Genomic DNA, 15,150 nt, shown 5'->3' with positions numbered 1-15,150 from the left:
TGTGAACAGCACAGCGATCTGCCGATGTTGAAAGTCATAGTGTGAACTTTAGAGACATCCCTAATCCAGGGCTGAACCATCCCAACCACAGAAACTGCTGTCACATGTGGAGATTTAACTCAAATGGCTTACCCAACAGATAAAATCCAAGGTCCTTCACCCATAAAGTGATAACTTCAGGAAGAAAGGAGGGGGGACTTTCTTTGTTGAATCAGCTCTTCACTCCACACCAGAGCACTTCACACCCAACCACAGAAGCAATGACTGAAAATTAATACATCTTTAAAACAACTGCAATCACCTATTTTTTCTTCTATGTTTTCTTCTATTTTCTTCATGTTTATAACCACTAAGTTGCCACAAATTGTACAATTTATTTAGCATGCATTATTATAAGTAGTATTAGTATGATTATTGTGTTTTACTATTAGTAGTGTACTTAGCAACATAATATATGTCTTGTGTGGTATGTGCATTCATTGAGTGATTTCCTGAAGGATAAGAGCAAGGAAATTCAGGTAGAATGTCATTAAATGTTTATGTTAATATTTCGGGACAAAGTTTAATCCATATATCATGAAAAGCGTGGAACCACCCATGTGCAGAAACAATGGACTGATTAATCTCATGGGCAGAGCATATGGCTTACACTCCACAGTCTGATTGGTTGGAACCCTTAGAGGACTGGCCTAGCCAGAAAGGGTTCAAATCCAATGACTCCAAAGAAACCCTCTCTTCCACTCTTGGCTCACTCAAATCAAAACTCATCTCATTGGCGGGACAGAGGCGCCAGCTTTCAAACCTAACTCTCCAAACTTTCCTCATACCAGACGCCGTTTAATTCACTATTCAGGTTGGTGTTCCGAGACGACACTCAATGCCGACCAGACCACTGACTAATAACCATCACAGGAATCCCCTCAACACCACAATGTAATGAGGAAATCCCCTTAACAGACAACCTCAATACCTCCAGACTCTAAACTGGTGCATATAATATTAAATTAAAGCCCTTCTAAAGAAGCAAAGGTAAATTTAAGGTCATTCAGGTCATGGTCTGTGAAATAACATACTGTGCTTTAAGCTCAGATCTAGGGTTGCAACTAATGATTATTCTGATAATTGATTAATCTGTCAATTATTTCTTTGATTAATCGGCTCAAAAGACCAATTTTATTTTCAGAGTTTTTTTCTTTGAAAAAACTTTCACCTTCTGCCCAATGTTGTTCTTCATACATTGTGCAAACTGAAGGCTATGAAAAAGGTATTAAATGGATCTATGTGGGCTATGCTATACACTGTGCAAAGGATTTAAAAAAAAACATTAACATTACATTCTGAAAACAAAAAAACAATAGATTGTCCACAACATTTAAAGCAGAAGTTAAATCACTATATTAAAAATGCTTTAAAAAAAAAAAAAAAAAAAAAAAAAAAAAAGAGGTTGGTAAGAGGCTGTATGTTCTGCAGTAACACACACATTCAATCCTTTGAACACAGTATCATTTATTGTTACTTTATTCTGTAAATGTATGACACTTCTTACATTTATATACAATTGCATGTTATAACCCCATTACAGTTACCGCTCTCATAAACACAATTACTTTTGTTTCCAAATATATCATCAAACAACATATTTGATCAATATGAATATTTTAGTTAGTTATTGCGCTTCCTTTCTATTGCAGACTGTTTGATAAGCGTGCATGTGTGGACTCACGCTCATTCAGTGAAGTTTAATGGAGACTCACTTGCTGTCAGGACGAACCTTTATGTAAAATGGAAATACTGGTGTGAATTTCTAACATTTACAGATAAGGATATAAAGGTAAAAATATAATTTCTGGACTGAAGAAAACATGTTTGGAACGCATTAAACAGCACACGCATCTGTCCCGACAAACCACGTTAATACACTTACAAGTTTGCTTTAAGCGCTTAACATAAAACACTCATGATTTGGATAACCTAGATCTAGCACTTTTCCGGCAGCAGCTCAATCTGTGATCTCCGCTGTTTCTCAGATGTGTTTTATTCACAGAAATGCGTTTTTCACCATTATGAAATGACGTCACTGTTAAGGGTTATCCACAGTGACATCACAGAACCAACTAATCCATAATGAAATTCATTGTTGATTATTTTAATTATCGATTAGTTGTCACAGCCATTTTCACCCCTGCTTGCATGTGCATGTTTGTGTTAGATTAGTTTCTGTGTTGTAGTCTAGTCTTGTCTGTTCTTAAACATACGTGTCTTATTGTTTACGAAGTCTACTGCCTTGAATTCTCAAGGTTGCTACATGCTCTCAAAATAATGTTTAACTGTACTTAGGATATTATTGTCGGTGGCCACGGAGGTAATATCTAATGCGTAACTAATGAATACACCAAGTTTGTCCAACTTCTCGCTGGATGAATCACTGACCAGAAATTGTAAATTAGCCAAACTTCCTCTTTCAAGCTGATCTGCTAGCACTTCCTTAGTCTGATGGCTAAAACTGAGCCTCAGGTGGAGCTTCTTCCCTCAGGCCATATGTCCACCATACAGATCCCTAAAGACTCCATAAAGACAGTCACTGTGCACTCCACTGACACTCCGCACTGTTACGACATATAACATACTGCTTATTTTGTACATCCCCGTTTGCACATTCCTGTACGTATATTAATATTACCCATCTTTTTTTATTATTTCTATTCATTCTGATCTTTTAAAATTTTAATCTAGTATTTAATGCACATTCTAAAGAGGAGTAGGTCAAGGTTTCATTTCACTGCAAATTATATACTGTATATAACTGTGTATGTGACAAAAAATCTCTCTCTCTCTCTCTCTCTCTCTCCAATAACTGACTATCAATATTTACTTTGCTTCATGGCTGTATTATTTTCCTAATAATTCAACCACCCGTTGTCATTATTACCTACTTATTTCTGGAAAATCATTTTGTTTGTTGTTAGCTCTGCAAAGTGACTTGGACCTGTAATGCGGTCAAGACCTGCCTGGAACTACTTTAGCTGTGCATTAAAAATAATTGCACACCTTAGGTGTGCAAAATGTTGCATGTGGCGACACTGGGTATACGGTCACCTTGTTCTATACAACAGATGTCTTTGACAAAATAATACTCAAACACAGTAGGTGAGAAGCAAAACTCATGTTTATAGTTATAGTCACCATGAGATCAATTCATTGAGAATCCCAGAATGATCTGATCTAAATGAGCTCCCTTTCCCTATTTATATGGTGTGCCTCTGGTACCCCTCTTATCTTTCTTTTCCTGTCTCCCTGTTTGGAATTTCCCATTATATTCTTTTTATGGCTACTTGAATTCCTCTTAGATTCAGTTCTTGACTTTTTGAGTTCCCCTTATCTTCGCTTGCCAGTTATTTGGATTCTCCTTATATTCTTAATTTCAGTCCATCGAATTCCCCCCTTATCTTTGCCCCTCTTCATCCAGGCAGATAAAAAAATCCCCTTGGCCTTCACTCGGCATTCCCCTTAAAGATATCAAACCGTGTGGATCTAAGCACATTGTTTCTCTGGATATTTCCAATCACTCCTTTTGCTATGGGTGAGGTTTTCCCCTCTTACTATTGATAGCTTCTTTTTTTATTAGTCAAATTGACAGATAGATTAAAACAAATTGTGCTTGTGTTCTATTTGTTGGTGTCAAGCCTATTTTGTGCATATGTTGGTGTTAGTTAAGTGTTTCTTAGTACTATTATATTTCTACACTGTGTACTTATTGTTTATTTTGTTTCCTAACAGCTGCCCGGCACCCTTCTTCTGCTCATCAGCTCAACTTCTCCAGCCTGGAACAATATTTATGTCACCAGCTGGCACATATAAAATTAATTAGATGATCTATCTTACACTTGAAATGAATAAAACAGTCGAACTCACGAAGACTGGATTCAGATGAGGTGGTTTTTAGTAGTCAAGCAAGACAGCAAATAAACCAGCTGGTACCAAGTGTGCATGCCACATGAGGATGTAACTTGCACCGAGGTTCTGCTGGTTACAATCTCTTTATTTACATTTCTTTCATGTTCCTTTAACCAATCACACACGTTTCCCCTTTTGCACATCCAATCACAAGTCTCCACAGGTCATCAGCGCAACTGGTGTTTATGTTTATCATCCAAAATGGTGAAATTTTTGTCTCGTAGCCCATTTTAACAGCACATGGACATCAGAGAAACCGGTGTTCATGTTTACTATCGACAGACACTAATAAAATACAGAAACCATGCAACAACCAACTTGCATGATGATCTGCTGGAGAAGCTACACGATCTCAGCTTGCTGTGAAGACCAGGCCTCCAGTTCTCGGCATCACTTGATGCCGGTGGCCAAGGGAGGGGATGTCACAAGCGGTGTGCGAGGAAGCGGAAGCGTGGAAATAGAGCGGGGGTCCATGCTAGGCTAAAAATAGCATGGGGGGTCCATGCTAGGGGGCCCTTGCCAGCCAGCTCTCCCGTCCTTCCTGCTCTCCAATGTCTGCCCTCTGGACAATAAACTGGACTACATCCGACTCCAGCAGGCAACCCGACGGGAGTTCGGAGACTGCTGCGTCTTCTTTTTCAAGGAGACGTGCCTCAGCAACCAAGTTCCAGATGATGCCATTCAGCTAGACAGGCTTCCCTCGTTTTGTGCCGACAGAAATGCAGCTCTGTGCGGTAAGGCTGGCGGTGGTGGCTTGTGTGTTTACATCAACATGGAATGGTGCAAGAATTCTAGTTTCTAGTTACTGCTCACCGCTGGTGGAGTTTGTGACCGGTAGATGCAGACCATTTTATTTACCACTGGAATTCACCACTGTCCTAATCGGAGTATACATTCCCCCCAGCACAAATACTAAGGAGACGCTCTTTGAACTGTATGGGGATATTAGCAAATTGCAGAACACACACCCCGATGGACTGTTCATCACTGGAGATTTTAATCATGCAAATCTCAAATCAGTGCTCCCTAAATTCCAACAACATGTGGACCACCAACTTGGGAGGACTGCACTGTATCAGTGACCAGCTACATTAGTAAGTGCATTGATGATGTGACTGTCTCCAAGACAACCCTTACACGCTCCAACCAGAAGCCGTGGATGACTGCGGAACTGCGTGCACTGCAGAGGACCATAAGACCCTCGCCTTCAGTGCAGGTGACAAGGAGGCCCTAAGAACAGCGAGAGCCAAACTGTCCCAGGCCATCAGAGAGACAAAGTGCACACACGCCCAAAAACTTCACAGCCACTTCACGGATAGCGGCGACACACGGCACATGTGGAAGGGCATTCAGGCCATCAGCAACTACAGGACAACATCACCCGCCTGTAACATTGATGCCTCCCTTCCACATGCACTGAACAACTTCTACGATTGGTTTGAAACGCAGAATGGCGTGGCGGCAAGGAAGACCTCCCCTCCTCCCAACGACCAGGTGCTGTGTCAAACCACGGCTGATGTGAGGAAAACTCTGCGCAGAGTCAACCCATGGAAGACTGCTGGACCAGACAACATTCCTAGCAGAGTGCTCAGAGGATGTGCAGACCAGCTGGCAGATGTTCTCACTGACATCTTCAACAATAACAACGTATAATTACTTAGGCGCTGCGCGAGTGGCAGTTTGTTGCAACAGCTCTGCTCTTTTTCGACTAAGTTTAGTATATTTCCCTTGTTTTTTGTGCTTTCTTCATGTTTCTTTCTACATTAATCCTCGGCGTTGCGTTTGCAGATATGGATACGCAGTTGTGGAGGTTAGCAATATTTATTTTTCTGTTTGTTGGACTGTACCGCTCCGCACTGGGAGGCCCATTCGGCCACGGCTCTATTGTTTACACTAGGGAGCAGCTGTTAGCACTGAGCAACACCAGGATACTTCCTACAGAAAGACCGGTGATCCCCAAGGAAATCAGGAGAAGGAGAAGGGGAAGCAGAGCTGGACTTAAACGATGGGAGAGAAAAAAAACAGTACAAACCGTTCATTCCATCCATTATTATGCGGAATGTGAGATCTCGCTCCAATAAGATAGAAGAGCTAACGCGCTAATCAGGCTGCAGAGAGAATACAAGGAATGTAGCATCATGTGCTTCACGGAGACGTGGTTGAACAATCTCAGTATGGATTCACTGGTTACTGGACGGATTTCAACTTTTGAGAGCGGACAGGAAAGCAAAGGAGAGCGGCAAGAGGAAGGGTGGGGGAATAGCGATGTTTGTGAATGAGAGATGGTGTAACCCTGGGCATATCAGGGTTAAAGAGCAGCGGTGCACTAAGGATATTGATTTGCTAGCGGTTAGCATGTGGCCATATTACCTGCCGAGGGAGTTCTCGCACGTCATTGCAATAACTGTCTACACCCCCCCTGGCTGACGCTACAGCAGCATGTGAGCTACTTCACACTGTTGTGTCACAGCTGCAGACATCGCACCCACAGTCCCTGCTTCTCATCTCCGGGGACTTTAATCATGCTTCCCTGTCCTCAACTCTCCCCACCTTCACACAGTATGTTAAATGCCACACTAGGGGCAATAAAACATCTGCTGTCTGTCTACATACCTTTGGTGAATAAACAACCTGCAATCACAAGGTATGTGAGAAAATGGTCTGAGGAGTCCTAAGAGACTGTTTTGAGTCTACAGACTGGGAAATGCTCTGTAGTTCGCATGGAGAGGACACCGACAGTCTCACTCACAGTGTAACGGACTACATTAATTTCTGTGTGGAGAACACCGTGCCTAAGAAGAAGGTTCGGTGTTTTTCCAACAACAAACCCTGGGTGACTCCAGAGCTCAAAGCTCTGTTAAAGAAAAAAAAAAAGAAGAAGAAAAAAAGAGACACTGTTCGGATTGGGGGACAAAGATGAGCAAGGAGGGTTCAAAAACAGCTCAGAGGGGAGATAAGGAAAGGAAAAGACAGCTACAGAAAAAAGTTGGAAGAGCGCCTTCAACAGAACAACATGAGGGAGGTCTGGAGGGGACTGAAAACAATTTCAGATCAGAACAAAGACAATGGGAGGGGCCTTGTATCCGGCGACCATGACAGGGTAAATTAATTAAATCTGTTTTTTAATAGATTTGATTCGGCTCCATCTCCTCCCACCTCCGACCAGACCTCAGACCTGTCAGCGCCTCAACCTTTCCCTCTTGGGCCATTAGGCACCCCCTCCTCCACCCCCAGGGCTCCAGGAATATCAGCATCATCCAACTCTCACCTCAGAGCTTCTGAGATATCAGCATTACACAGCTCACACCTCTCCACTGCTCACCATCCCTCACTCAAGGAGGTTTCACACCCCTCCCCCCATACCACTCATCAGGGATTACCAATAACTCCCCCTTGCAGTCTCTCTCTGACACTCAATCAGGTGAATAAGGAGCTAAAGAAGATCAAAGCGAGAAAGGCCCCAGGCCCGGATGGAATCAGCTCCAGACTGCTTAAAGATTGTGCAGATCCACTCAGTGAGGTCATCCTGCACATCTTTAATCTGAGCCTGAGACTAACGCGAGTTCCAGTACTGTGGAAGACTTCCTGAGTGGTTCCAGTACCCAAAATTGCACATCCGAGTGAGCCAAACCACATCAGACCGGTAACCTTAACTTCACACCTGATTAAGTCCATGGAGAGAATTGTACTGCGACAGCTGCGAACCCTAGTGAGCTCAGAGCTAGACCCCCTACAGTTTGCCTACTGACCAGGCATCGGGGTTGAGGACGCCATTATTTATCTGATGCACAGATCACTTCTACACCTGGAGAATACTGTGAGCACTGTGAGGGTCATGTTTTTTGATTTTTCCAATGCTTTCAACACAATTCAGCCATCACTACTTAGGGGGAAGCTTTTGGGAGCTGGAGTTGATCGCCACCTGGCTGCATGGATCACCAACTATCTTACCGACAGACCACAGTATGTGAGGCTCCAGAACTGTATGTCTCATGCGGTGGTCAGCAGCACGGGAACACCGCAGGGTACACAGCGGACTTCAGGCATAACACTAACAGCTGCCACATGCAGAAGTTCTCTGATGATACGGTCATTGATGGACGAGTATTAGAGGAGAATGATCAGGAATTCCGGGAGGTCATCGCTGACTTTGTCAACTGGTGTGAATTAAACCACCTCTGCCTCAACGCCAGCAAGACAAAGAAGATGGTAGTGAACCTCCACAGGAGGCCAACCCGATCTATGCCGGTGAGCATCCAGGCTATGGACATCGAGAGGGTGGAGACATATAAATAACTGGGTGTTCACCTCAACAATAAACTGGACTGGTCCACAAACACAGATGTCCTGTACAAAAAGGGCCAAAGTCGTCTCCACCTTCTGAGGAGACTGAGGTCTTTTGGTGTGTGCAGGACCCTGCTTAAAACTTTCTATGACACTGTGGTAGCATCTGCTATCTTATATGCAGTAGTTTCCTGGGGAATTGGGAGCACAGAGAGGGACAGGAAATGTCTCAACAAACTGGTTAAGAACTGGTTGACCAGTTTGTCTGAGACAAACTGGTCTCAACAAACTGGTTAAGCATCACCTCTATGCTGTCTATGGACAGCATAGAGGTGATGGGGGAGAGGAGGATGTTACTTAAGATGGCGTCTATCATGAGCAATTCCTCTCACCCCTTGTATGAGATACTGGGGTCCCTAAGCAGCTCCTTCAGCAGCAGGCCGCTGCCCCCTCAGTGCAAGAAAGAGCGCTACCGCAGGTCCTTCATCCATACAGCAATCAGACTCTTTAATGCAACAACAAAATAATGTAGCACTGCTAGCTGTTTTTTTGCATCATCAACCCACATATTATTACTATTTGTTGCTCACTATTTGTTGCCCCTCTACTGTAAACTGCACAATAATCCATTTATCCAGTCATGTAAATAAACAAGGTGTTAAACATCTGTATATGCTCAAATTTGTATTCATCTGTACATACACTGAAGTGTCCATGGTGTACATATTAACAACATTATTATTTTTTTACTACTCTAATTCTTATTTTTCTAGTCCTATCGTGTGTGTGTGTATATATAAGTATATATATATATATATATATATATATATATATATATATATATATATATATATATATATATATATATATATATATATATTTTAGATACTTTATTTCAATTCTATTCCTATTTAATGTGTACTCTTTCCTATCTGTTTTTGTGTAACTGAGCTGCTGTAACGAGGGAATTTCCCTAGTGTGGGATCAATAAATATTATCCTTAACATCTCCCTGAGCAGCGCCATCGTTCCAACGTGCTTCAAGACCACCACCATTGTCCCCATGCCAAAGAAGTCTTCAGTGTCCTGCCTCAATTACTACCGTCTGGTTGCACTCACATTCATCATCATGAAGTGCTTTGAGAGGCTCATCATGAGGCAGATCAAGACTCTCCAGCCCCTCCTCACTGGACCCTCTGCAGTTTGGGTATCGCTCCAACCGCTCAACGGATCAGGCCATTGCCACCACCCTACATCTGACCCTCACACACCTGGACAAAAATGACACTTACGTTCGAATGCTGTTCATAGACTTCAGTTCAGCATTCAACACAATCATTCCTCAGCACCTGACTGGAAAGCTGAACCTACTGGGCCTGAACACCTCCATCTGCAACTGGATCCTGGACTTCCTGATTAGGAGACCTCATACAGTCCGGATCGGGAACAGCATCTCCAGCACCACACACTGAGCACGTAGGCCTCTCAGGGCTGTGTGCTCAGTCCACTGCTGTTCACTCTGTGAACTCACGACTATGCAGCAACGCACAGCTCCAATCACATCATCAAGTTTGCAGATGGCACGACCATGGTGGGTCTCATTAACAAGAATGACAAGTCAGCATACAGAGAGGAGGTGCAACAGCTAATGGACTGGTGCAGAGTCAACAACTTGTCCCCAAATGTGGACAAAACATGAGGGATGGTTGTTGACTTCAGGGAAGCACAGAACAACCACACTCCACTGAACATCGATGGCTCCTCTGGGGAGATCATCAAGAGCACCAAATTCCTTTGTGTTCACCTGGCAGAGAACCTCACCTGGTCCATCAACACCAGCTCCATAACCAAGAAATCCCAGCAGCATCTCTACTTTACTTTCCCCCTCATCCTAAGCATCCTGGGCAGCTGCATCACTGTCTGGTTCGGAAATTGCACCATATCAGATTGCATGACCCTGCAGCAGATAGTGAGGACAACTGAGAAGATCATTGGGGTATCTCTTCCCTCCATCATATACATTTACACCACCTGCTGCAGCTGCAAAGCCACCAGCATTTTGGATGATCCCACACACCCCTCACACATACTCTTCACCTTCCTGCCGTCTTGAAGAAGGTACCGAAGCATTCAGGCTCTCACGGCCAGACTGTGTTACAACTTCTTCCGCCAAGCCATCAGACTCCTCAATACTCAAGAGACCGGACCGGACCAGAACCACCCGACCGACACACACACACACACACACACACACACACACACACTCTCTCTCTCTCTCTCTCTGAACTGAACACCATCCCTCTCCCAAATATTGCAACATTTGCACATTCCTGCATAGCCTATTGCTTTTTTGCTGCTACTGTACTTATAAAATATATAGTATTTAATTTCTTGTCACTATTATACACTTTACCTGGCTGCTACTGCAATAACAGCCATGTCCATATTTAGTTAAGTCAGAGCATGTTATGTTCACATTTATACCATTTTTAAATGATATTGTTACTCTGTGGCACCCATCTTTTGCACTACCTGTTATATCGGACACTTCCACACTAAAACTGTGTACTGGTCGGCGCTACACTGTGACTGACTGTCCTGTTTTAGTAGTATTGTACTATCCTGTGTTGTTAGCACACGTTTTTATGTAAAAATGTGTAGGTTTTATTTAGTTCTGTGTCATCTCATGTGGTTAGTGTCTTGTTTTATGTAGCACCATGGTCCTGGAGGAACATTGTTTCATTTCACTGTGTACTGTACCAGCTACATATGGGTGAAATGACAGCCACTTGAACTTGTATCCATGTTAAGCTGAAGGTATGCTTCATTTTTTACGCATATGCTAAGAACAGTGTACAGTACGTGTGACACAAAAAATTGTCATCAGAGTATTGCATGTACCTTGTACCTGCTGGTTGCACATGCACATTTAATTCTTTTGCACTATTTAGTTCTTCCACAAGGTGGCAACAGTATCCCAGGGCCACTGATTCTCAAGGTAGTCGAAGAAAAAATGGAAGCGACGGATACGAGTGCAGGTTAGAAAGTATCCACATTTGTATAATTCTAGCCTTAAAGAGTATAAGGATTTGTATATGGGTGCTAATAGTGGCGAGAGATTGCCCAAGCATTGTTTTTCATGTTGTTGCGAATCTTCTTTATTTTCCGTCCTTCACACCAGAAGACTGCTTTACTGCTCTGTACTGACTCTTGTAGGCCAGGAGGGGTAATGCAAGTTGTAATGCGCATGCATCGACTGCCTGTGTACACGTACATGTCAAATGGAGTACACTTTGAAAGGCTATGCGTACGATTGTGCGCATACGCTAGTGTATGCATAAAAAAGGAAGTATACAAGAGGCTTTAGGCAAGTTCCCATGCACTAAGTGAATTCACACAACGCGAGTATTCACACTTCATGTTTTGGCTGTTTTGCTGTATGAGGCTTAAACTTTACTCCTGCGTGTTCATGTGTAGTCTCTTATCTTATTAGGGCAACTGTCATGGGGGCCTCTTCCTTCTCACTCACACACCCATTAGATATTTAGTCTCACTTTATATTTAACTGTTCTTTCAGGCTTGACTTTTCACAACATTTTAGTTCTTTGTATGTTATTTATCCCAAATTCCTACAAAAACAAAAAAATATTGTGCTTGAAAAGTCCCTGAAGTCCTGGAAGTTCATTATAAAGCATCTGTACGAATCCTGCAGGTGCCACTGTAATGAGAATCAGTGTTAGTTGTGTAACCTGTTAGTGGCCTTGAATGTTCAGGCCTTAGGCCTCTACCCCAAAGTGGGCCTCTAAGTTAAAACATACAGGTGTAAGAATAGTGGAGTGCTGTTGCTGTGTTGCTAGGCAAGATTATCTGGTAGAAGGCAAGGACACAAATGTGAGCTGTGTCTGATAACACTCTCTTTACATACTCCCTTATTCAACAGACTGAATGCAAGTTGCACTAGTGAGAGCCCTGTGAACACATCTTCATTACCCGTTAGCAAATCAATAATAAACTAGCAACCTAAAACGACAAAAATACATCATTTTCTGTATAATAATTTTCCTTAATCACTATAACATGGTCTTATTGGTTGTTAAACTTGCATTCACATATGCTCTGGTATCCATTCTGATCATTAAATTTCAAGGTGAAAGAAATGCAGACATTGAGTACAATCGGTTGCAGATTGGATTTAAGGTGCACTATGAGTAATAATATAGTGCACTATTCAGTTCATTCATTATAATGTCAAGTGTGAATTCGGACAAGACTACAAAATGTCTGAAATCCACTTAGTGTTATATGGTGAATAGGGAATGGTGTGGCAACATTCTTGGCTGCATGAAGCTTCAATAAACCTATTTATACTTTCCCAAGTTGTCCCTGCATCTCATATACGAACATTTGTTTTGGACAGAAAAACTACAAATCATAAAAATAATATTCCTGGTGATGGTTAATGCTGAAAGAAAAACTATGATTTTCAAAATCTAGTTAACGTTCAATTTTTGACTATACAGTCTTTTTTATAGAGAAAATGAGTGTGATAATAGTGTTCTGAGAATGTACTTATTTTTATTTATTTATTTTTAGCATTTAGTCCTTAAGAATGCTGCACAAACCAATGCCACGTAAGCTGACAATGTGGATGTAGACAAGGAAATCAGGAAAACATTATGGCTTTATCACTCTCGGAGTTAAGACATTGTAAGCGCTGCAGATCATTTCCTAATACATACATTTGATGTATGTTCTTGAGCATGTTCTGTCTCATGACAGACTCTCTGTTACTTTTAGACAAATGATTAGTGGCTTAAAATACACATTTTCAATAAAGGTAAATCTACCAGCCACATTAGCTATGAACAAACATACTGTAACCATAACAACACTCTTCTTAGTCTTAACTAGTGTTGTCTACCTAACTACTCTAGCTTGCTATTTAGATTAGATTTACTGTATTTGTACTCACTGCCTGCTGTAACCCACTGGCCCCCGCACTTAAGTATAAAGTATGCTTCACTTTTTACAAATACGCTAGGAACAGTGTACAGTATGCATGACGCAAATTTCGTCATCAGCAGAGCACCGCCCGATGTTTCTAACCGTGCATACTTTGTACGCGGTCACACATACGCATTCAATGCTTTTGCACTATGTCGTTGTTCCACAAGGTGGCAGCAGTCACCCAGGGCCATTGATTCTCAAGGTAGTTGAAGAAAAATGGAATAAACGTAAGAGACGGAAACGAGTGCATGTTAGAAAGTACCCACATTTGTATAATTCTAGCCTTAAAGTGTATAAGGATTTGTATATGGGTGCTAACTGTGGCGAGAGATCGTCCAAGTGTTGTTCTTCGTTGTTGTCCTTCACACCAGAAGACCTGCTTTACTGCTGTACTGACTCCTGTAGGCCAGGAGGGGTAGTGCAAGTTGTCATAATGCACAAGGTTGACCTTGCGTAAAAAATCAAAGTACACCGGAGGCTTTAGTGCAGTGGGGTTACACATGTTATACACGCAAGGGCTGGTTTCGAAGTTGAATTAAGTCACAAGAAGCTGCACAACCAAAAGCTATACACGAATAGCCCATGTTCAGTTGTTCAGCTGCTAGTTTACAATTCCTGCAACTTGTTTACTGGGCTTGGGACACACGTTTTAAAGTACAGAATGGGTCATCAAAATGTTTTTCCTCATTATCCTGGAAATGAAAAACTTTCCAATTAAAATAGGAATACCTACAAACACAATTTTGTCATTTTTAAAATATATACTGCCATATCCACAATGCCAAGGGACCTACAAAAAGATTTAAAACACCTACACTGATTTCATGTACACCTGAAAGATAACAGGCCTCATCAACTTAAATTTCGCTCCTTAACAATATATTCAGGTTTAAGTCCTGTAGCCTACTAATCCCCCAAATTAAATGTTTACCGTATGTTAAACTTCGTGGGTTTTTTTTTTTTTACTAAGCAGCAGTTCCTGAAATCACACAATAACGGAAATGTTACACTATACTGTTTAGAAACACTTAAGGCCACCTTCTCTACTCTATAAAGCATATTATGTCGTAAAGAGCTTCAGCTAACGTTGGCTCTTATTATGTTTTGAAATTTCTTAGTAAAACGCTCACTACCGTATGGAAATGAAAGTAGTGGGATAATAAGCATGAACTTACATACCTTGGAAGATGGAAAATCCTCAAAAATCTATGTTTCGCAGTTTTCGCTAGTTTTCACTGAATAACAGGCTAACAGACCTTTTCTTCTCTTCCCCCTCTTCCTTCTATTATTAGGAGAAAGTCCCGGCTGCAGCCTGCAGAAAGGGGTGGGGCTACATATGTCGCTCCGCCCACAAGCAGTCTCATTCGTTAGTGGCAATGTAATGCCGTCGTCAGTGTTATCACACAACACAACACCGTTGTATCAGCTGGCTTTCCAGAAGCGAATGAACAAAGAGGTCACTTTGTAGAAGACATGTTTTGTAAAGGCAGGAGCTTTGACTTTCATGGGTATTTTGTCAACACTGAAATGAAGATTAATATAATATTTCAACAGAAAAAAAACAACTCTATGCACGGTCGCTTCCGCTTTCGGTCTAAGTGGCTAGCAGAACTTTGGGTGCTGCGCCGGAAGTGATTTTTGACTGCAGTTTCAGTTTACATGGACAACAATAATCCAATATTAACCCGATTAAGACAATACTCTGATTAAGAAACTAGTATGTAAGCAGTTATTTTTAATTACCTTAATCCGACTAAAGTCATCCTCGAAATAAACACAAATCGAATTAAGACGTGGAGTATTCCTGTTTTAATTGCATTATCGACGTGTATTACAGACATGTACACACATTAATCACACTATTAACGTCGTGGGAGTTTTCACCGCATTTTGCGACAGGACACGT

General features: G+C 41.9%; 1 protein-coding gene across 3 annotated transcripts in view; it reads right to left on the bottom strand.

Moving 5' to 3' along the window:
* amn1 (antagonist of mitotic exit network 1 homolog (S. cerevisiae)) overlaps positions 1 to 14,518 on the bottom strand; it is a 34,684-nt gene extending 20,166 nt beyond the window's left edge. For 2 of the 3 annotated variants that reach the window (XM_053640892.1, XM_053640890.1), the window contains exon 1: positions 14,424 to 14,518. The gene's annotated coding sequence lies outside the window, so the exon portion shown is untranslated. Of the gene's footprint in view, positions 1 to 14,419 lie in introns of all 3 variants that reach the window. The other variant, XM_053640891.1, reaches the window with a different exon arrangement.
* Between the last annotated feature and the right edge of the window lie 632 nt (positions 14,519 to 15,150).

This window comes from Ictalurus furcatus, chromosome 14 (assembly GCF_023375685.1).
Source record: "Ictalurus furcatus strain D&B chromosome 14, Billie_1.0, whole genome shotgun sequence".
Taxonomy (NCBI): Eukaryota; Metazoa; Chordata; class Actinopteri; order Siluriformes; family Ictaluridae; genus Ictalurus; species Ictalurus furcatus.
This window is presented reverse-complemented; position numbering and strand designations above follow the sequence as displayed.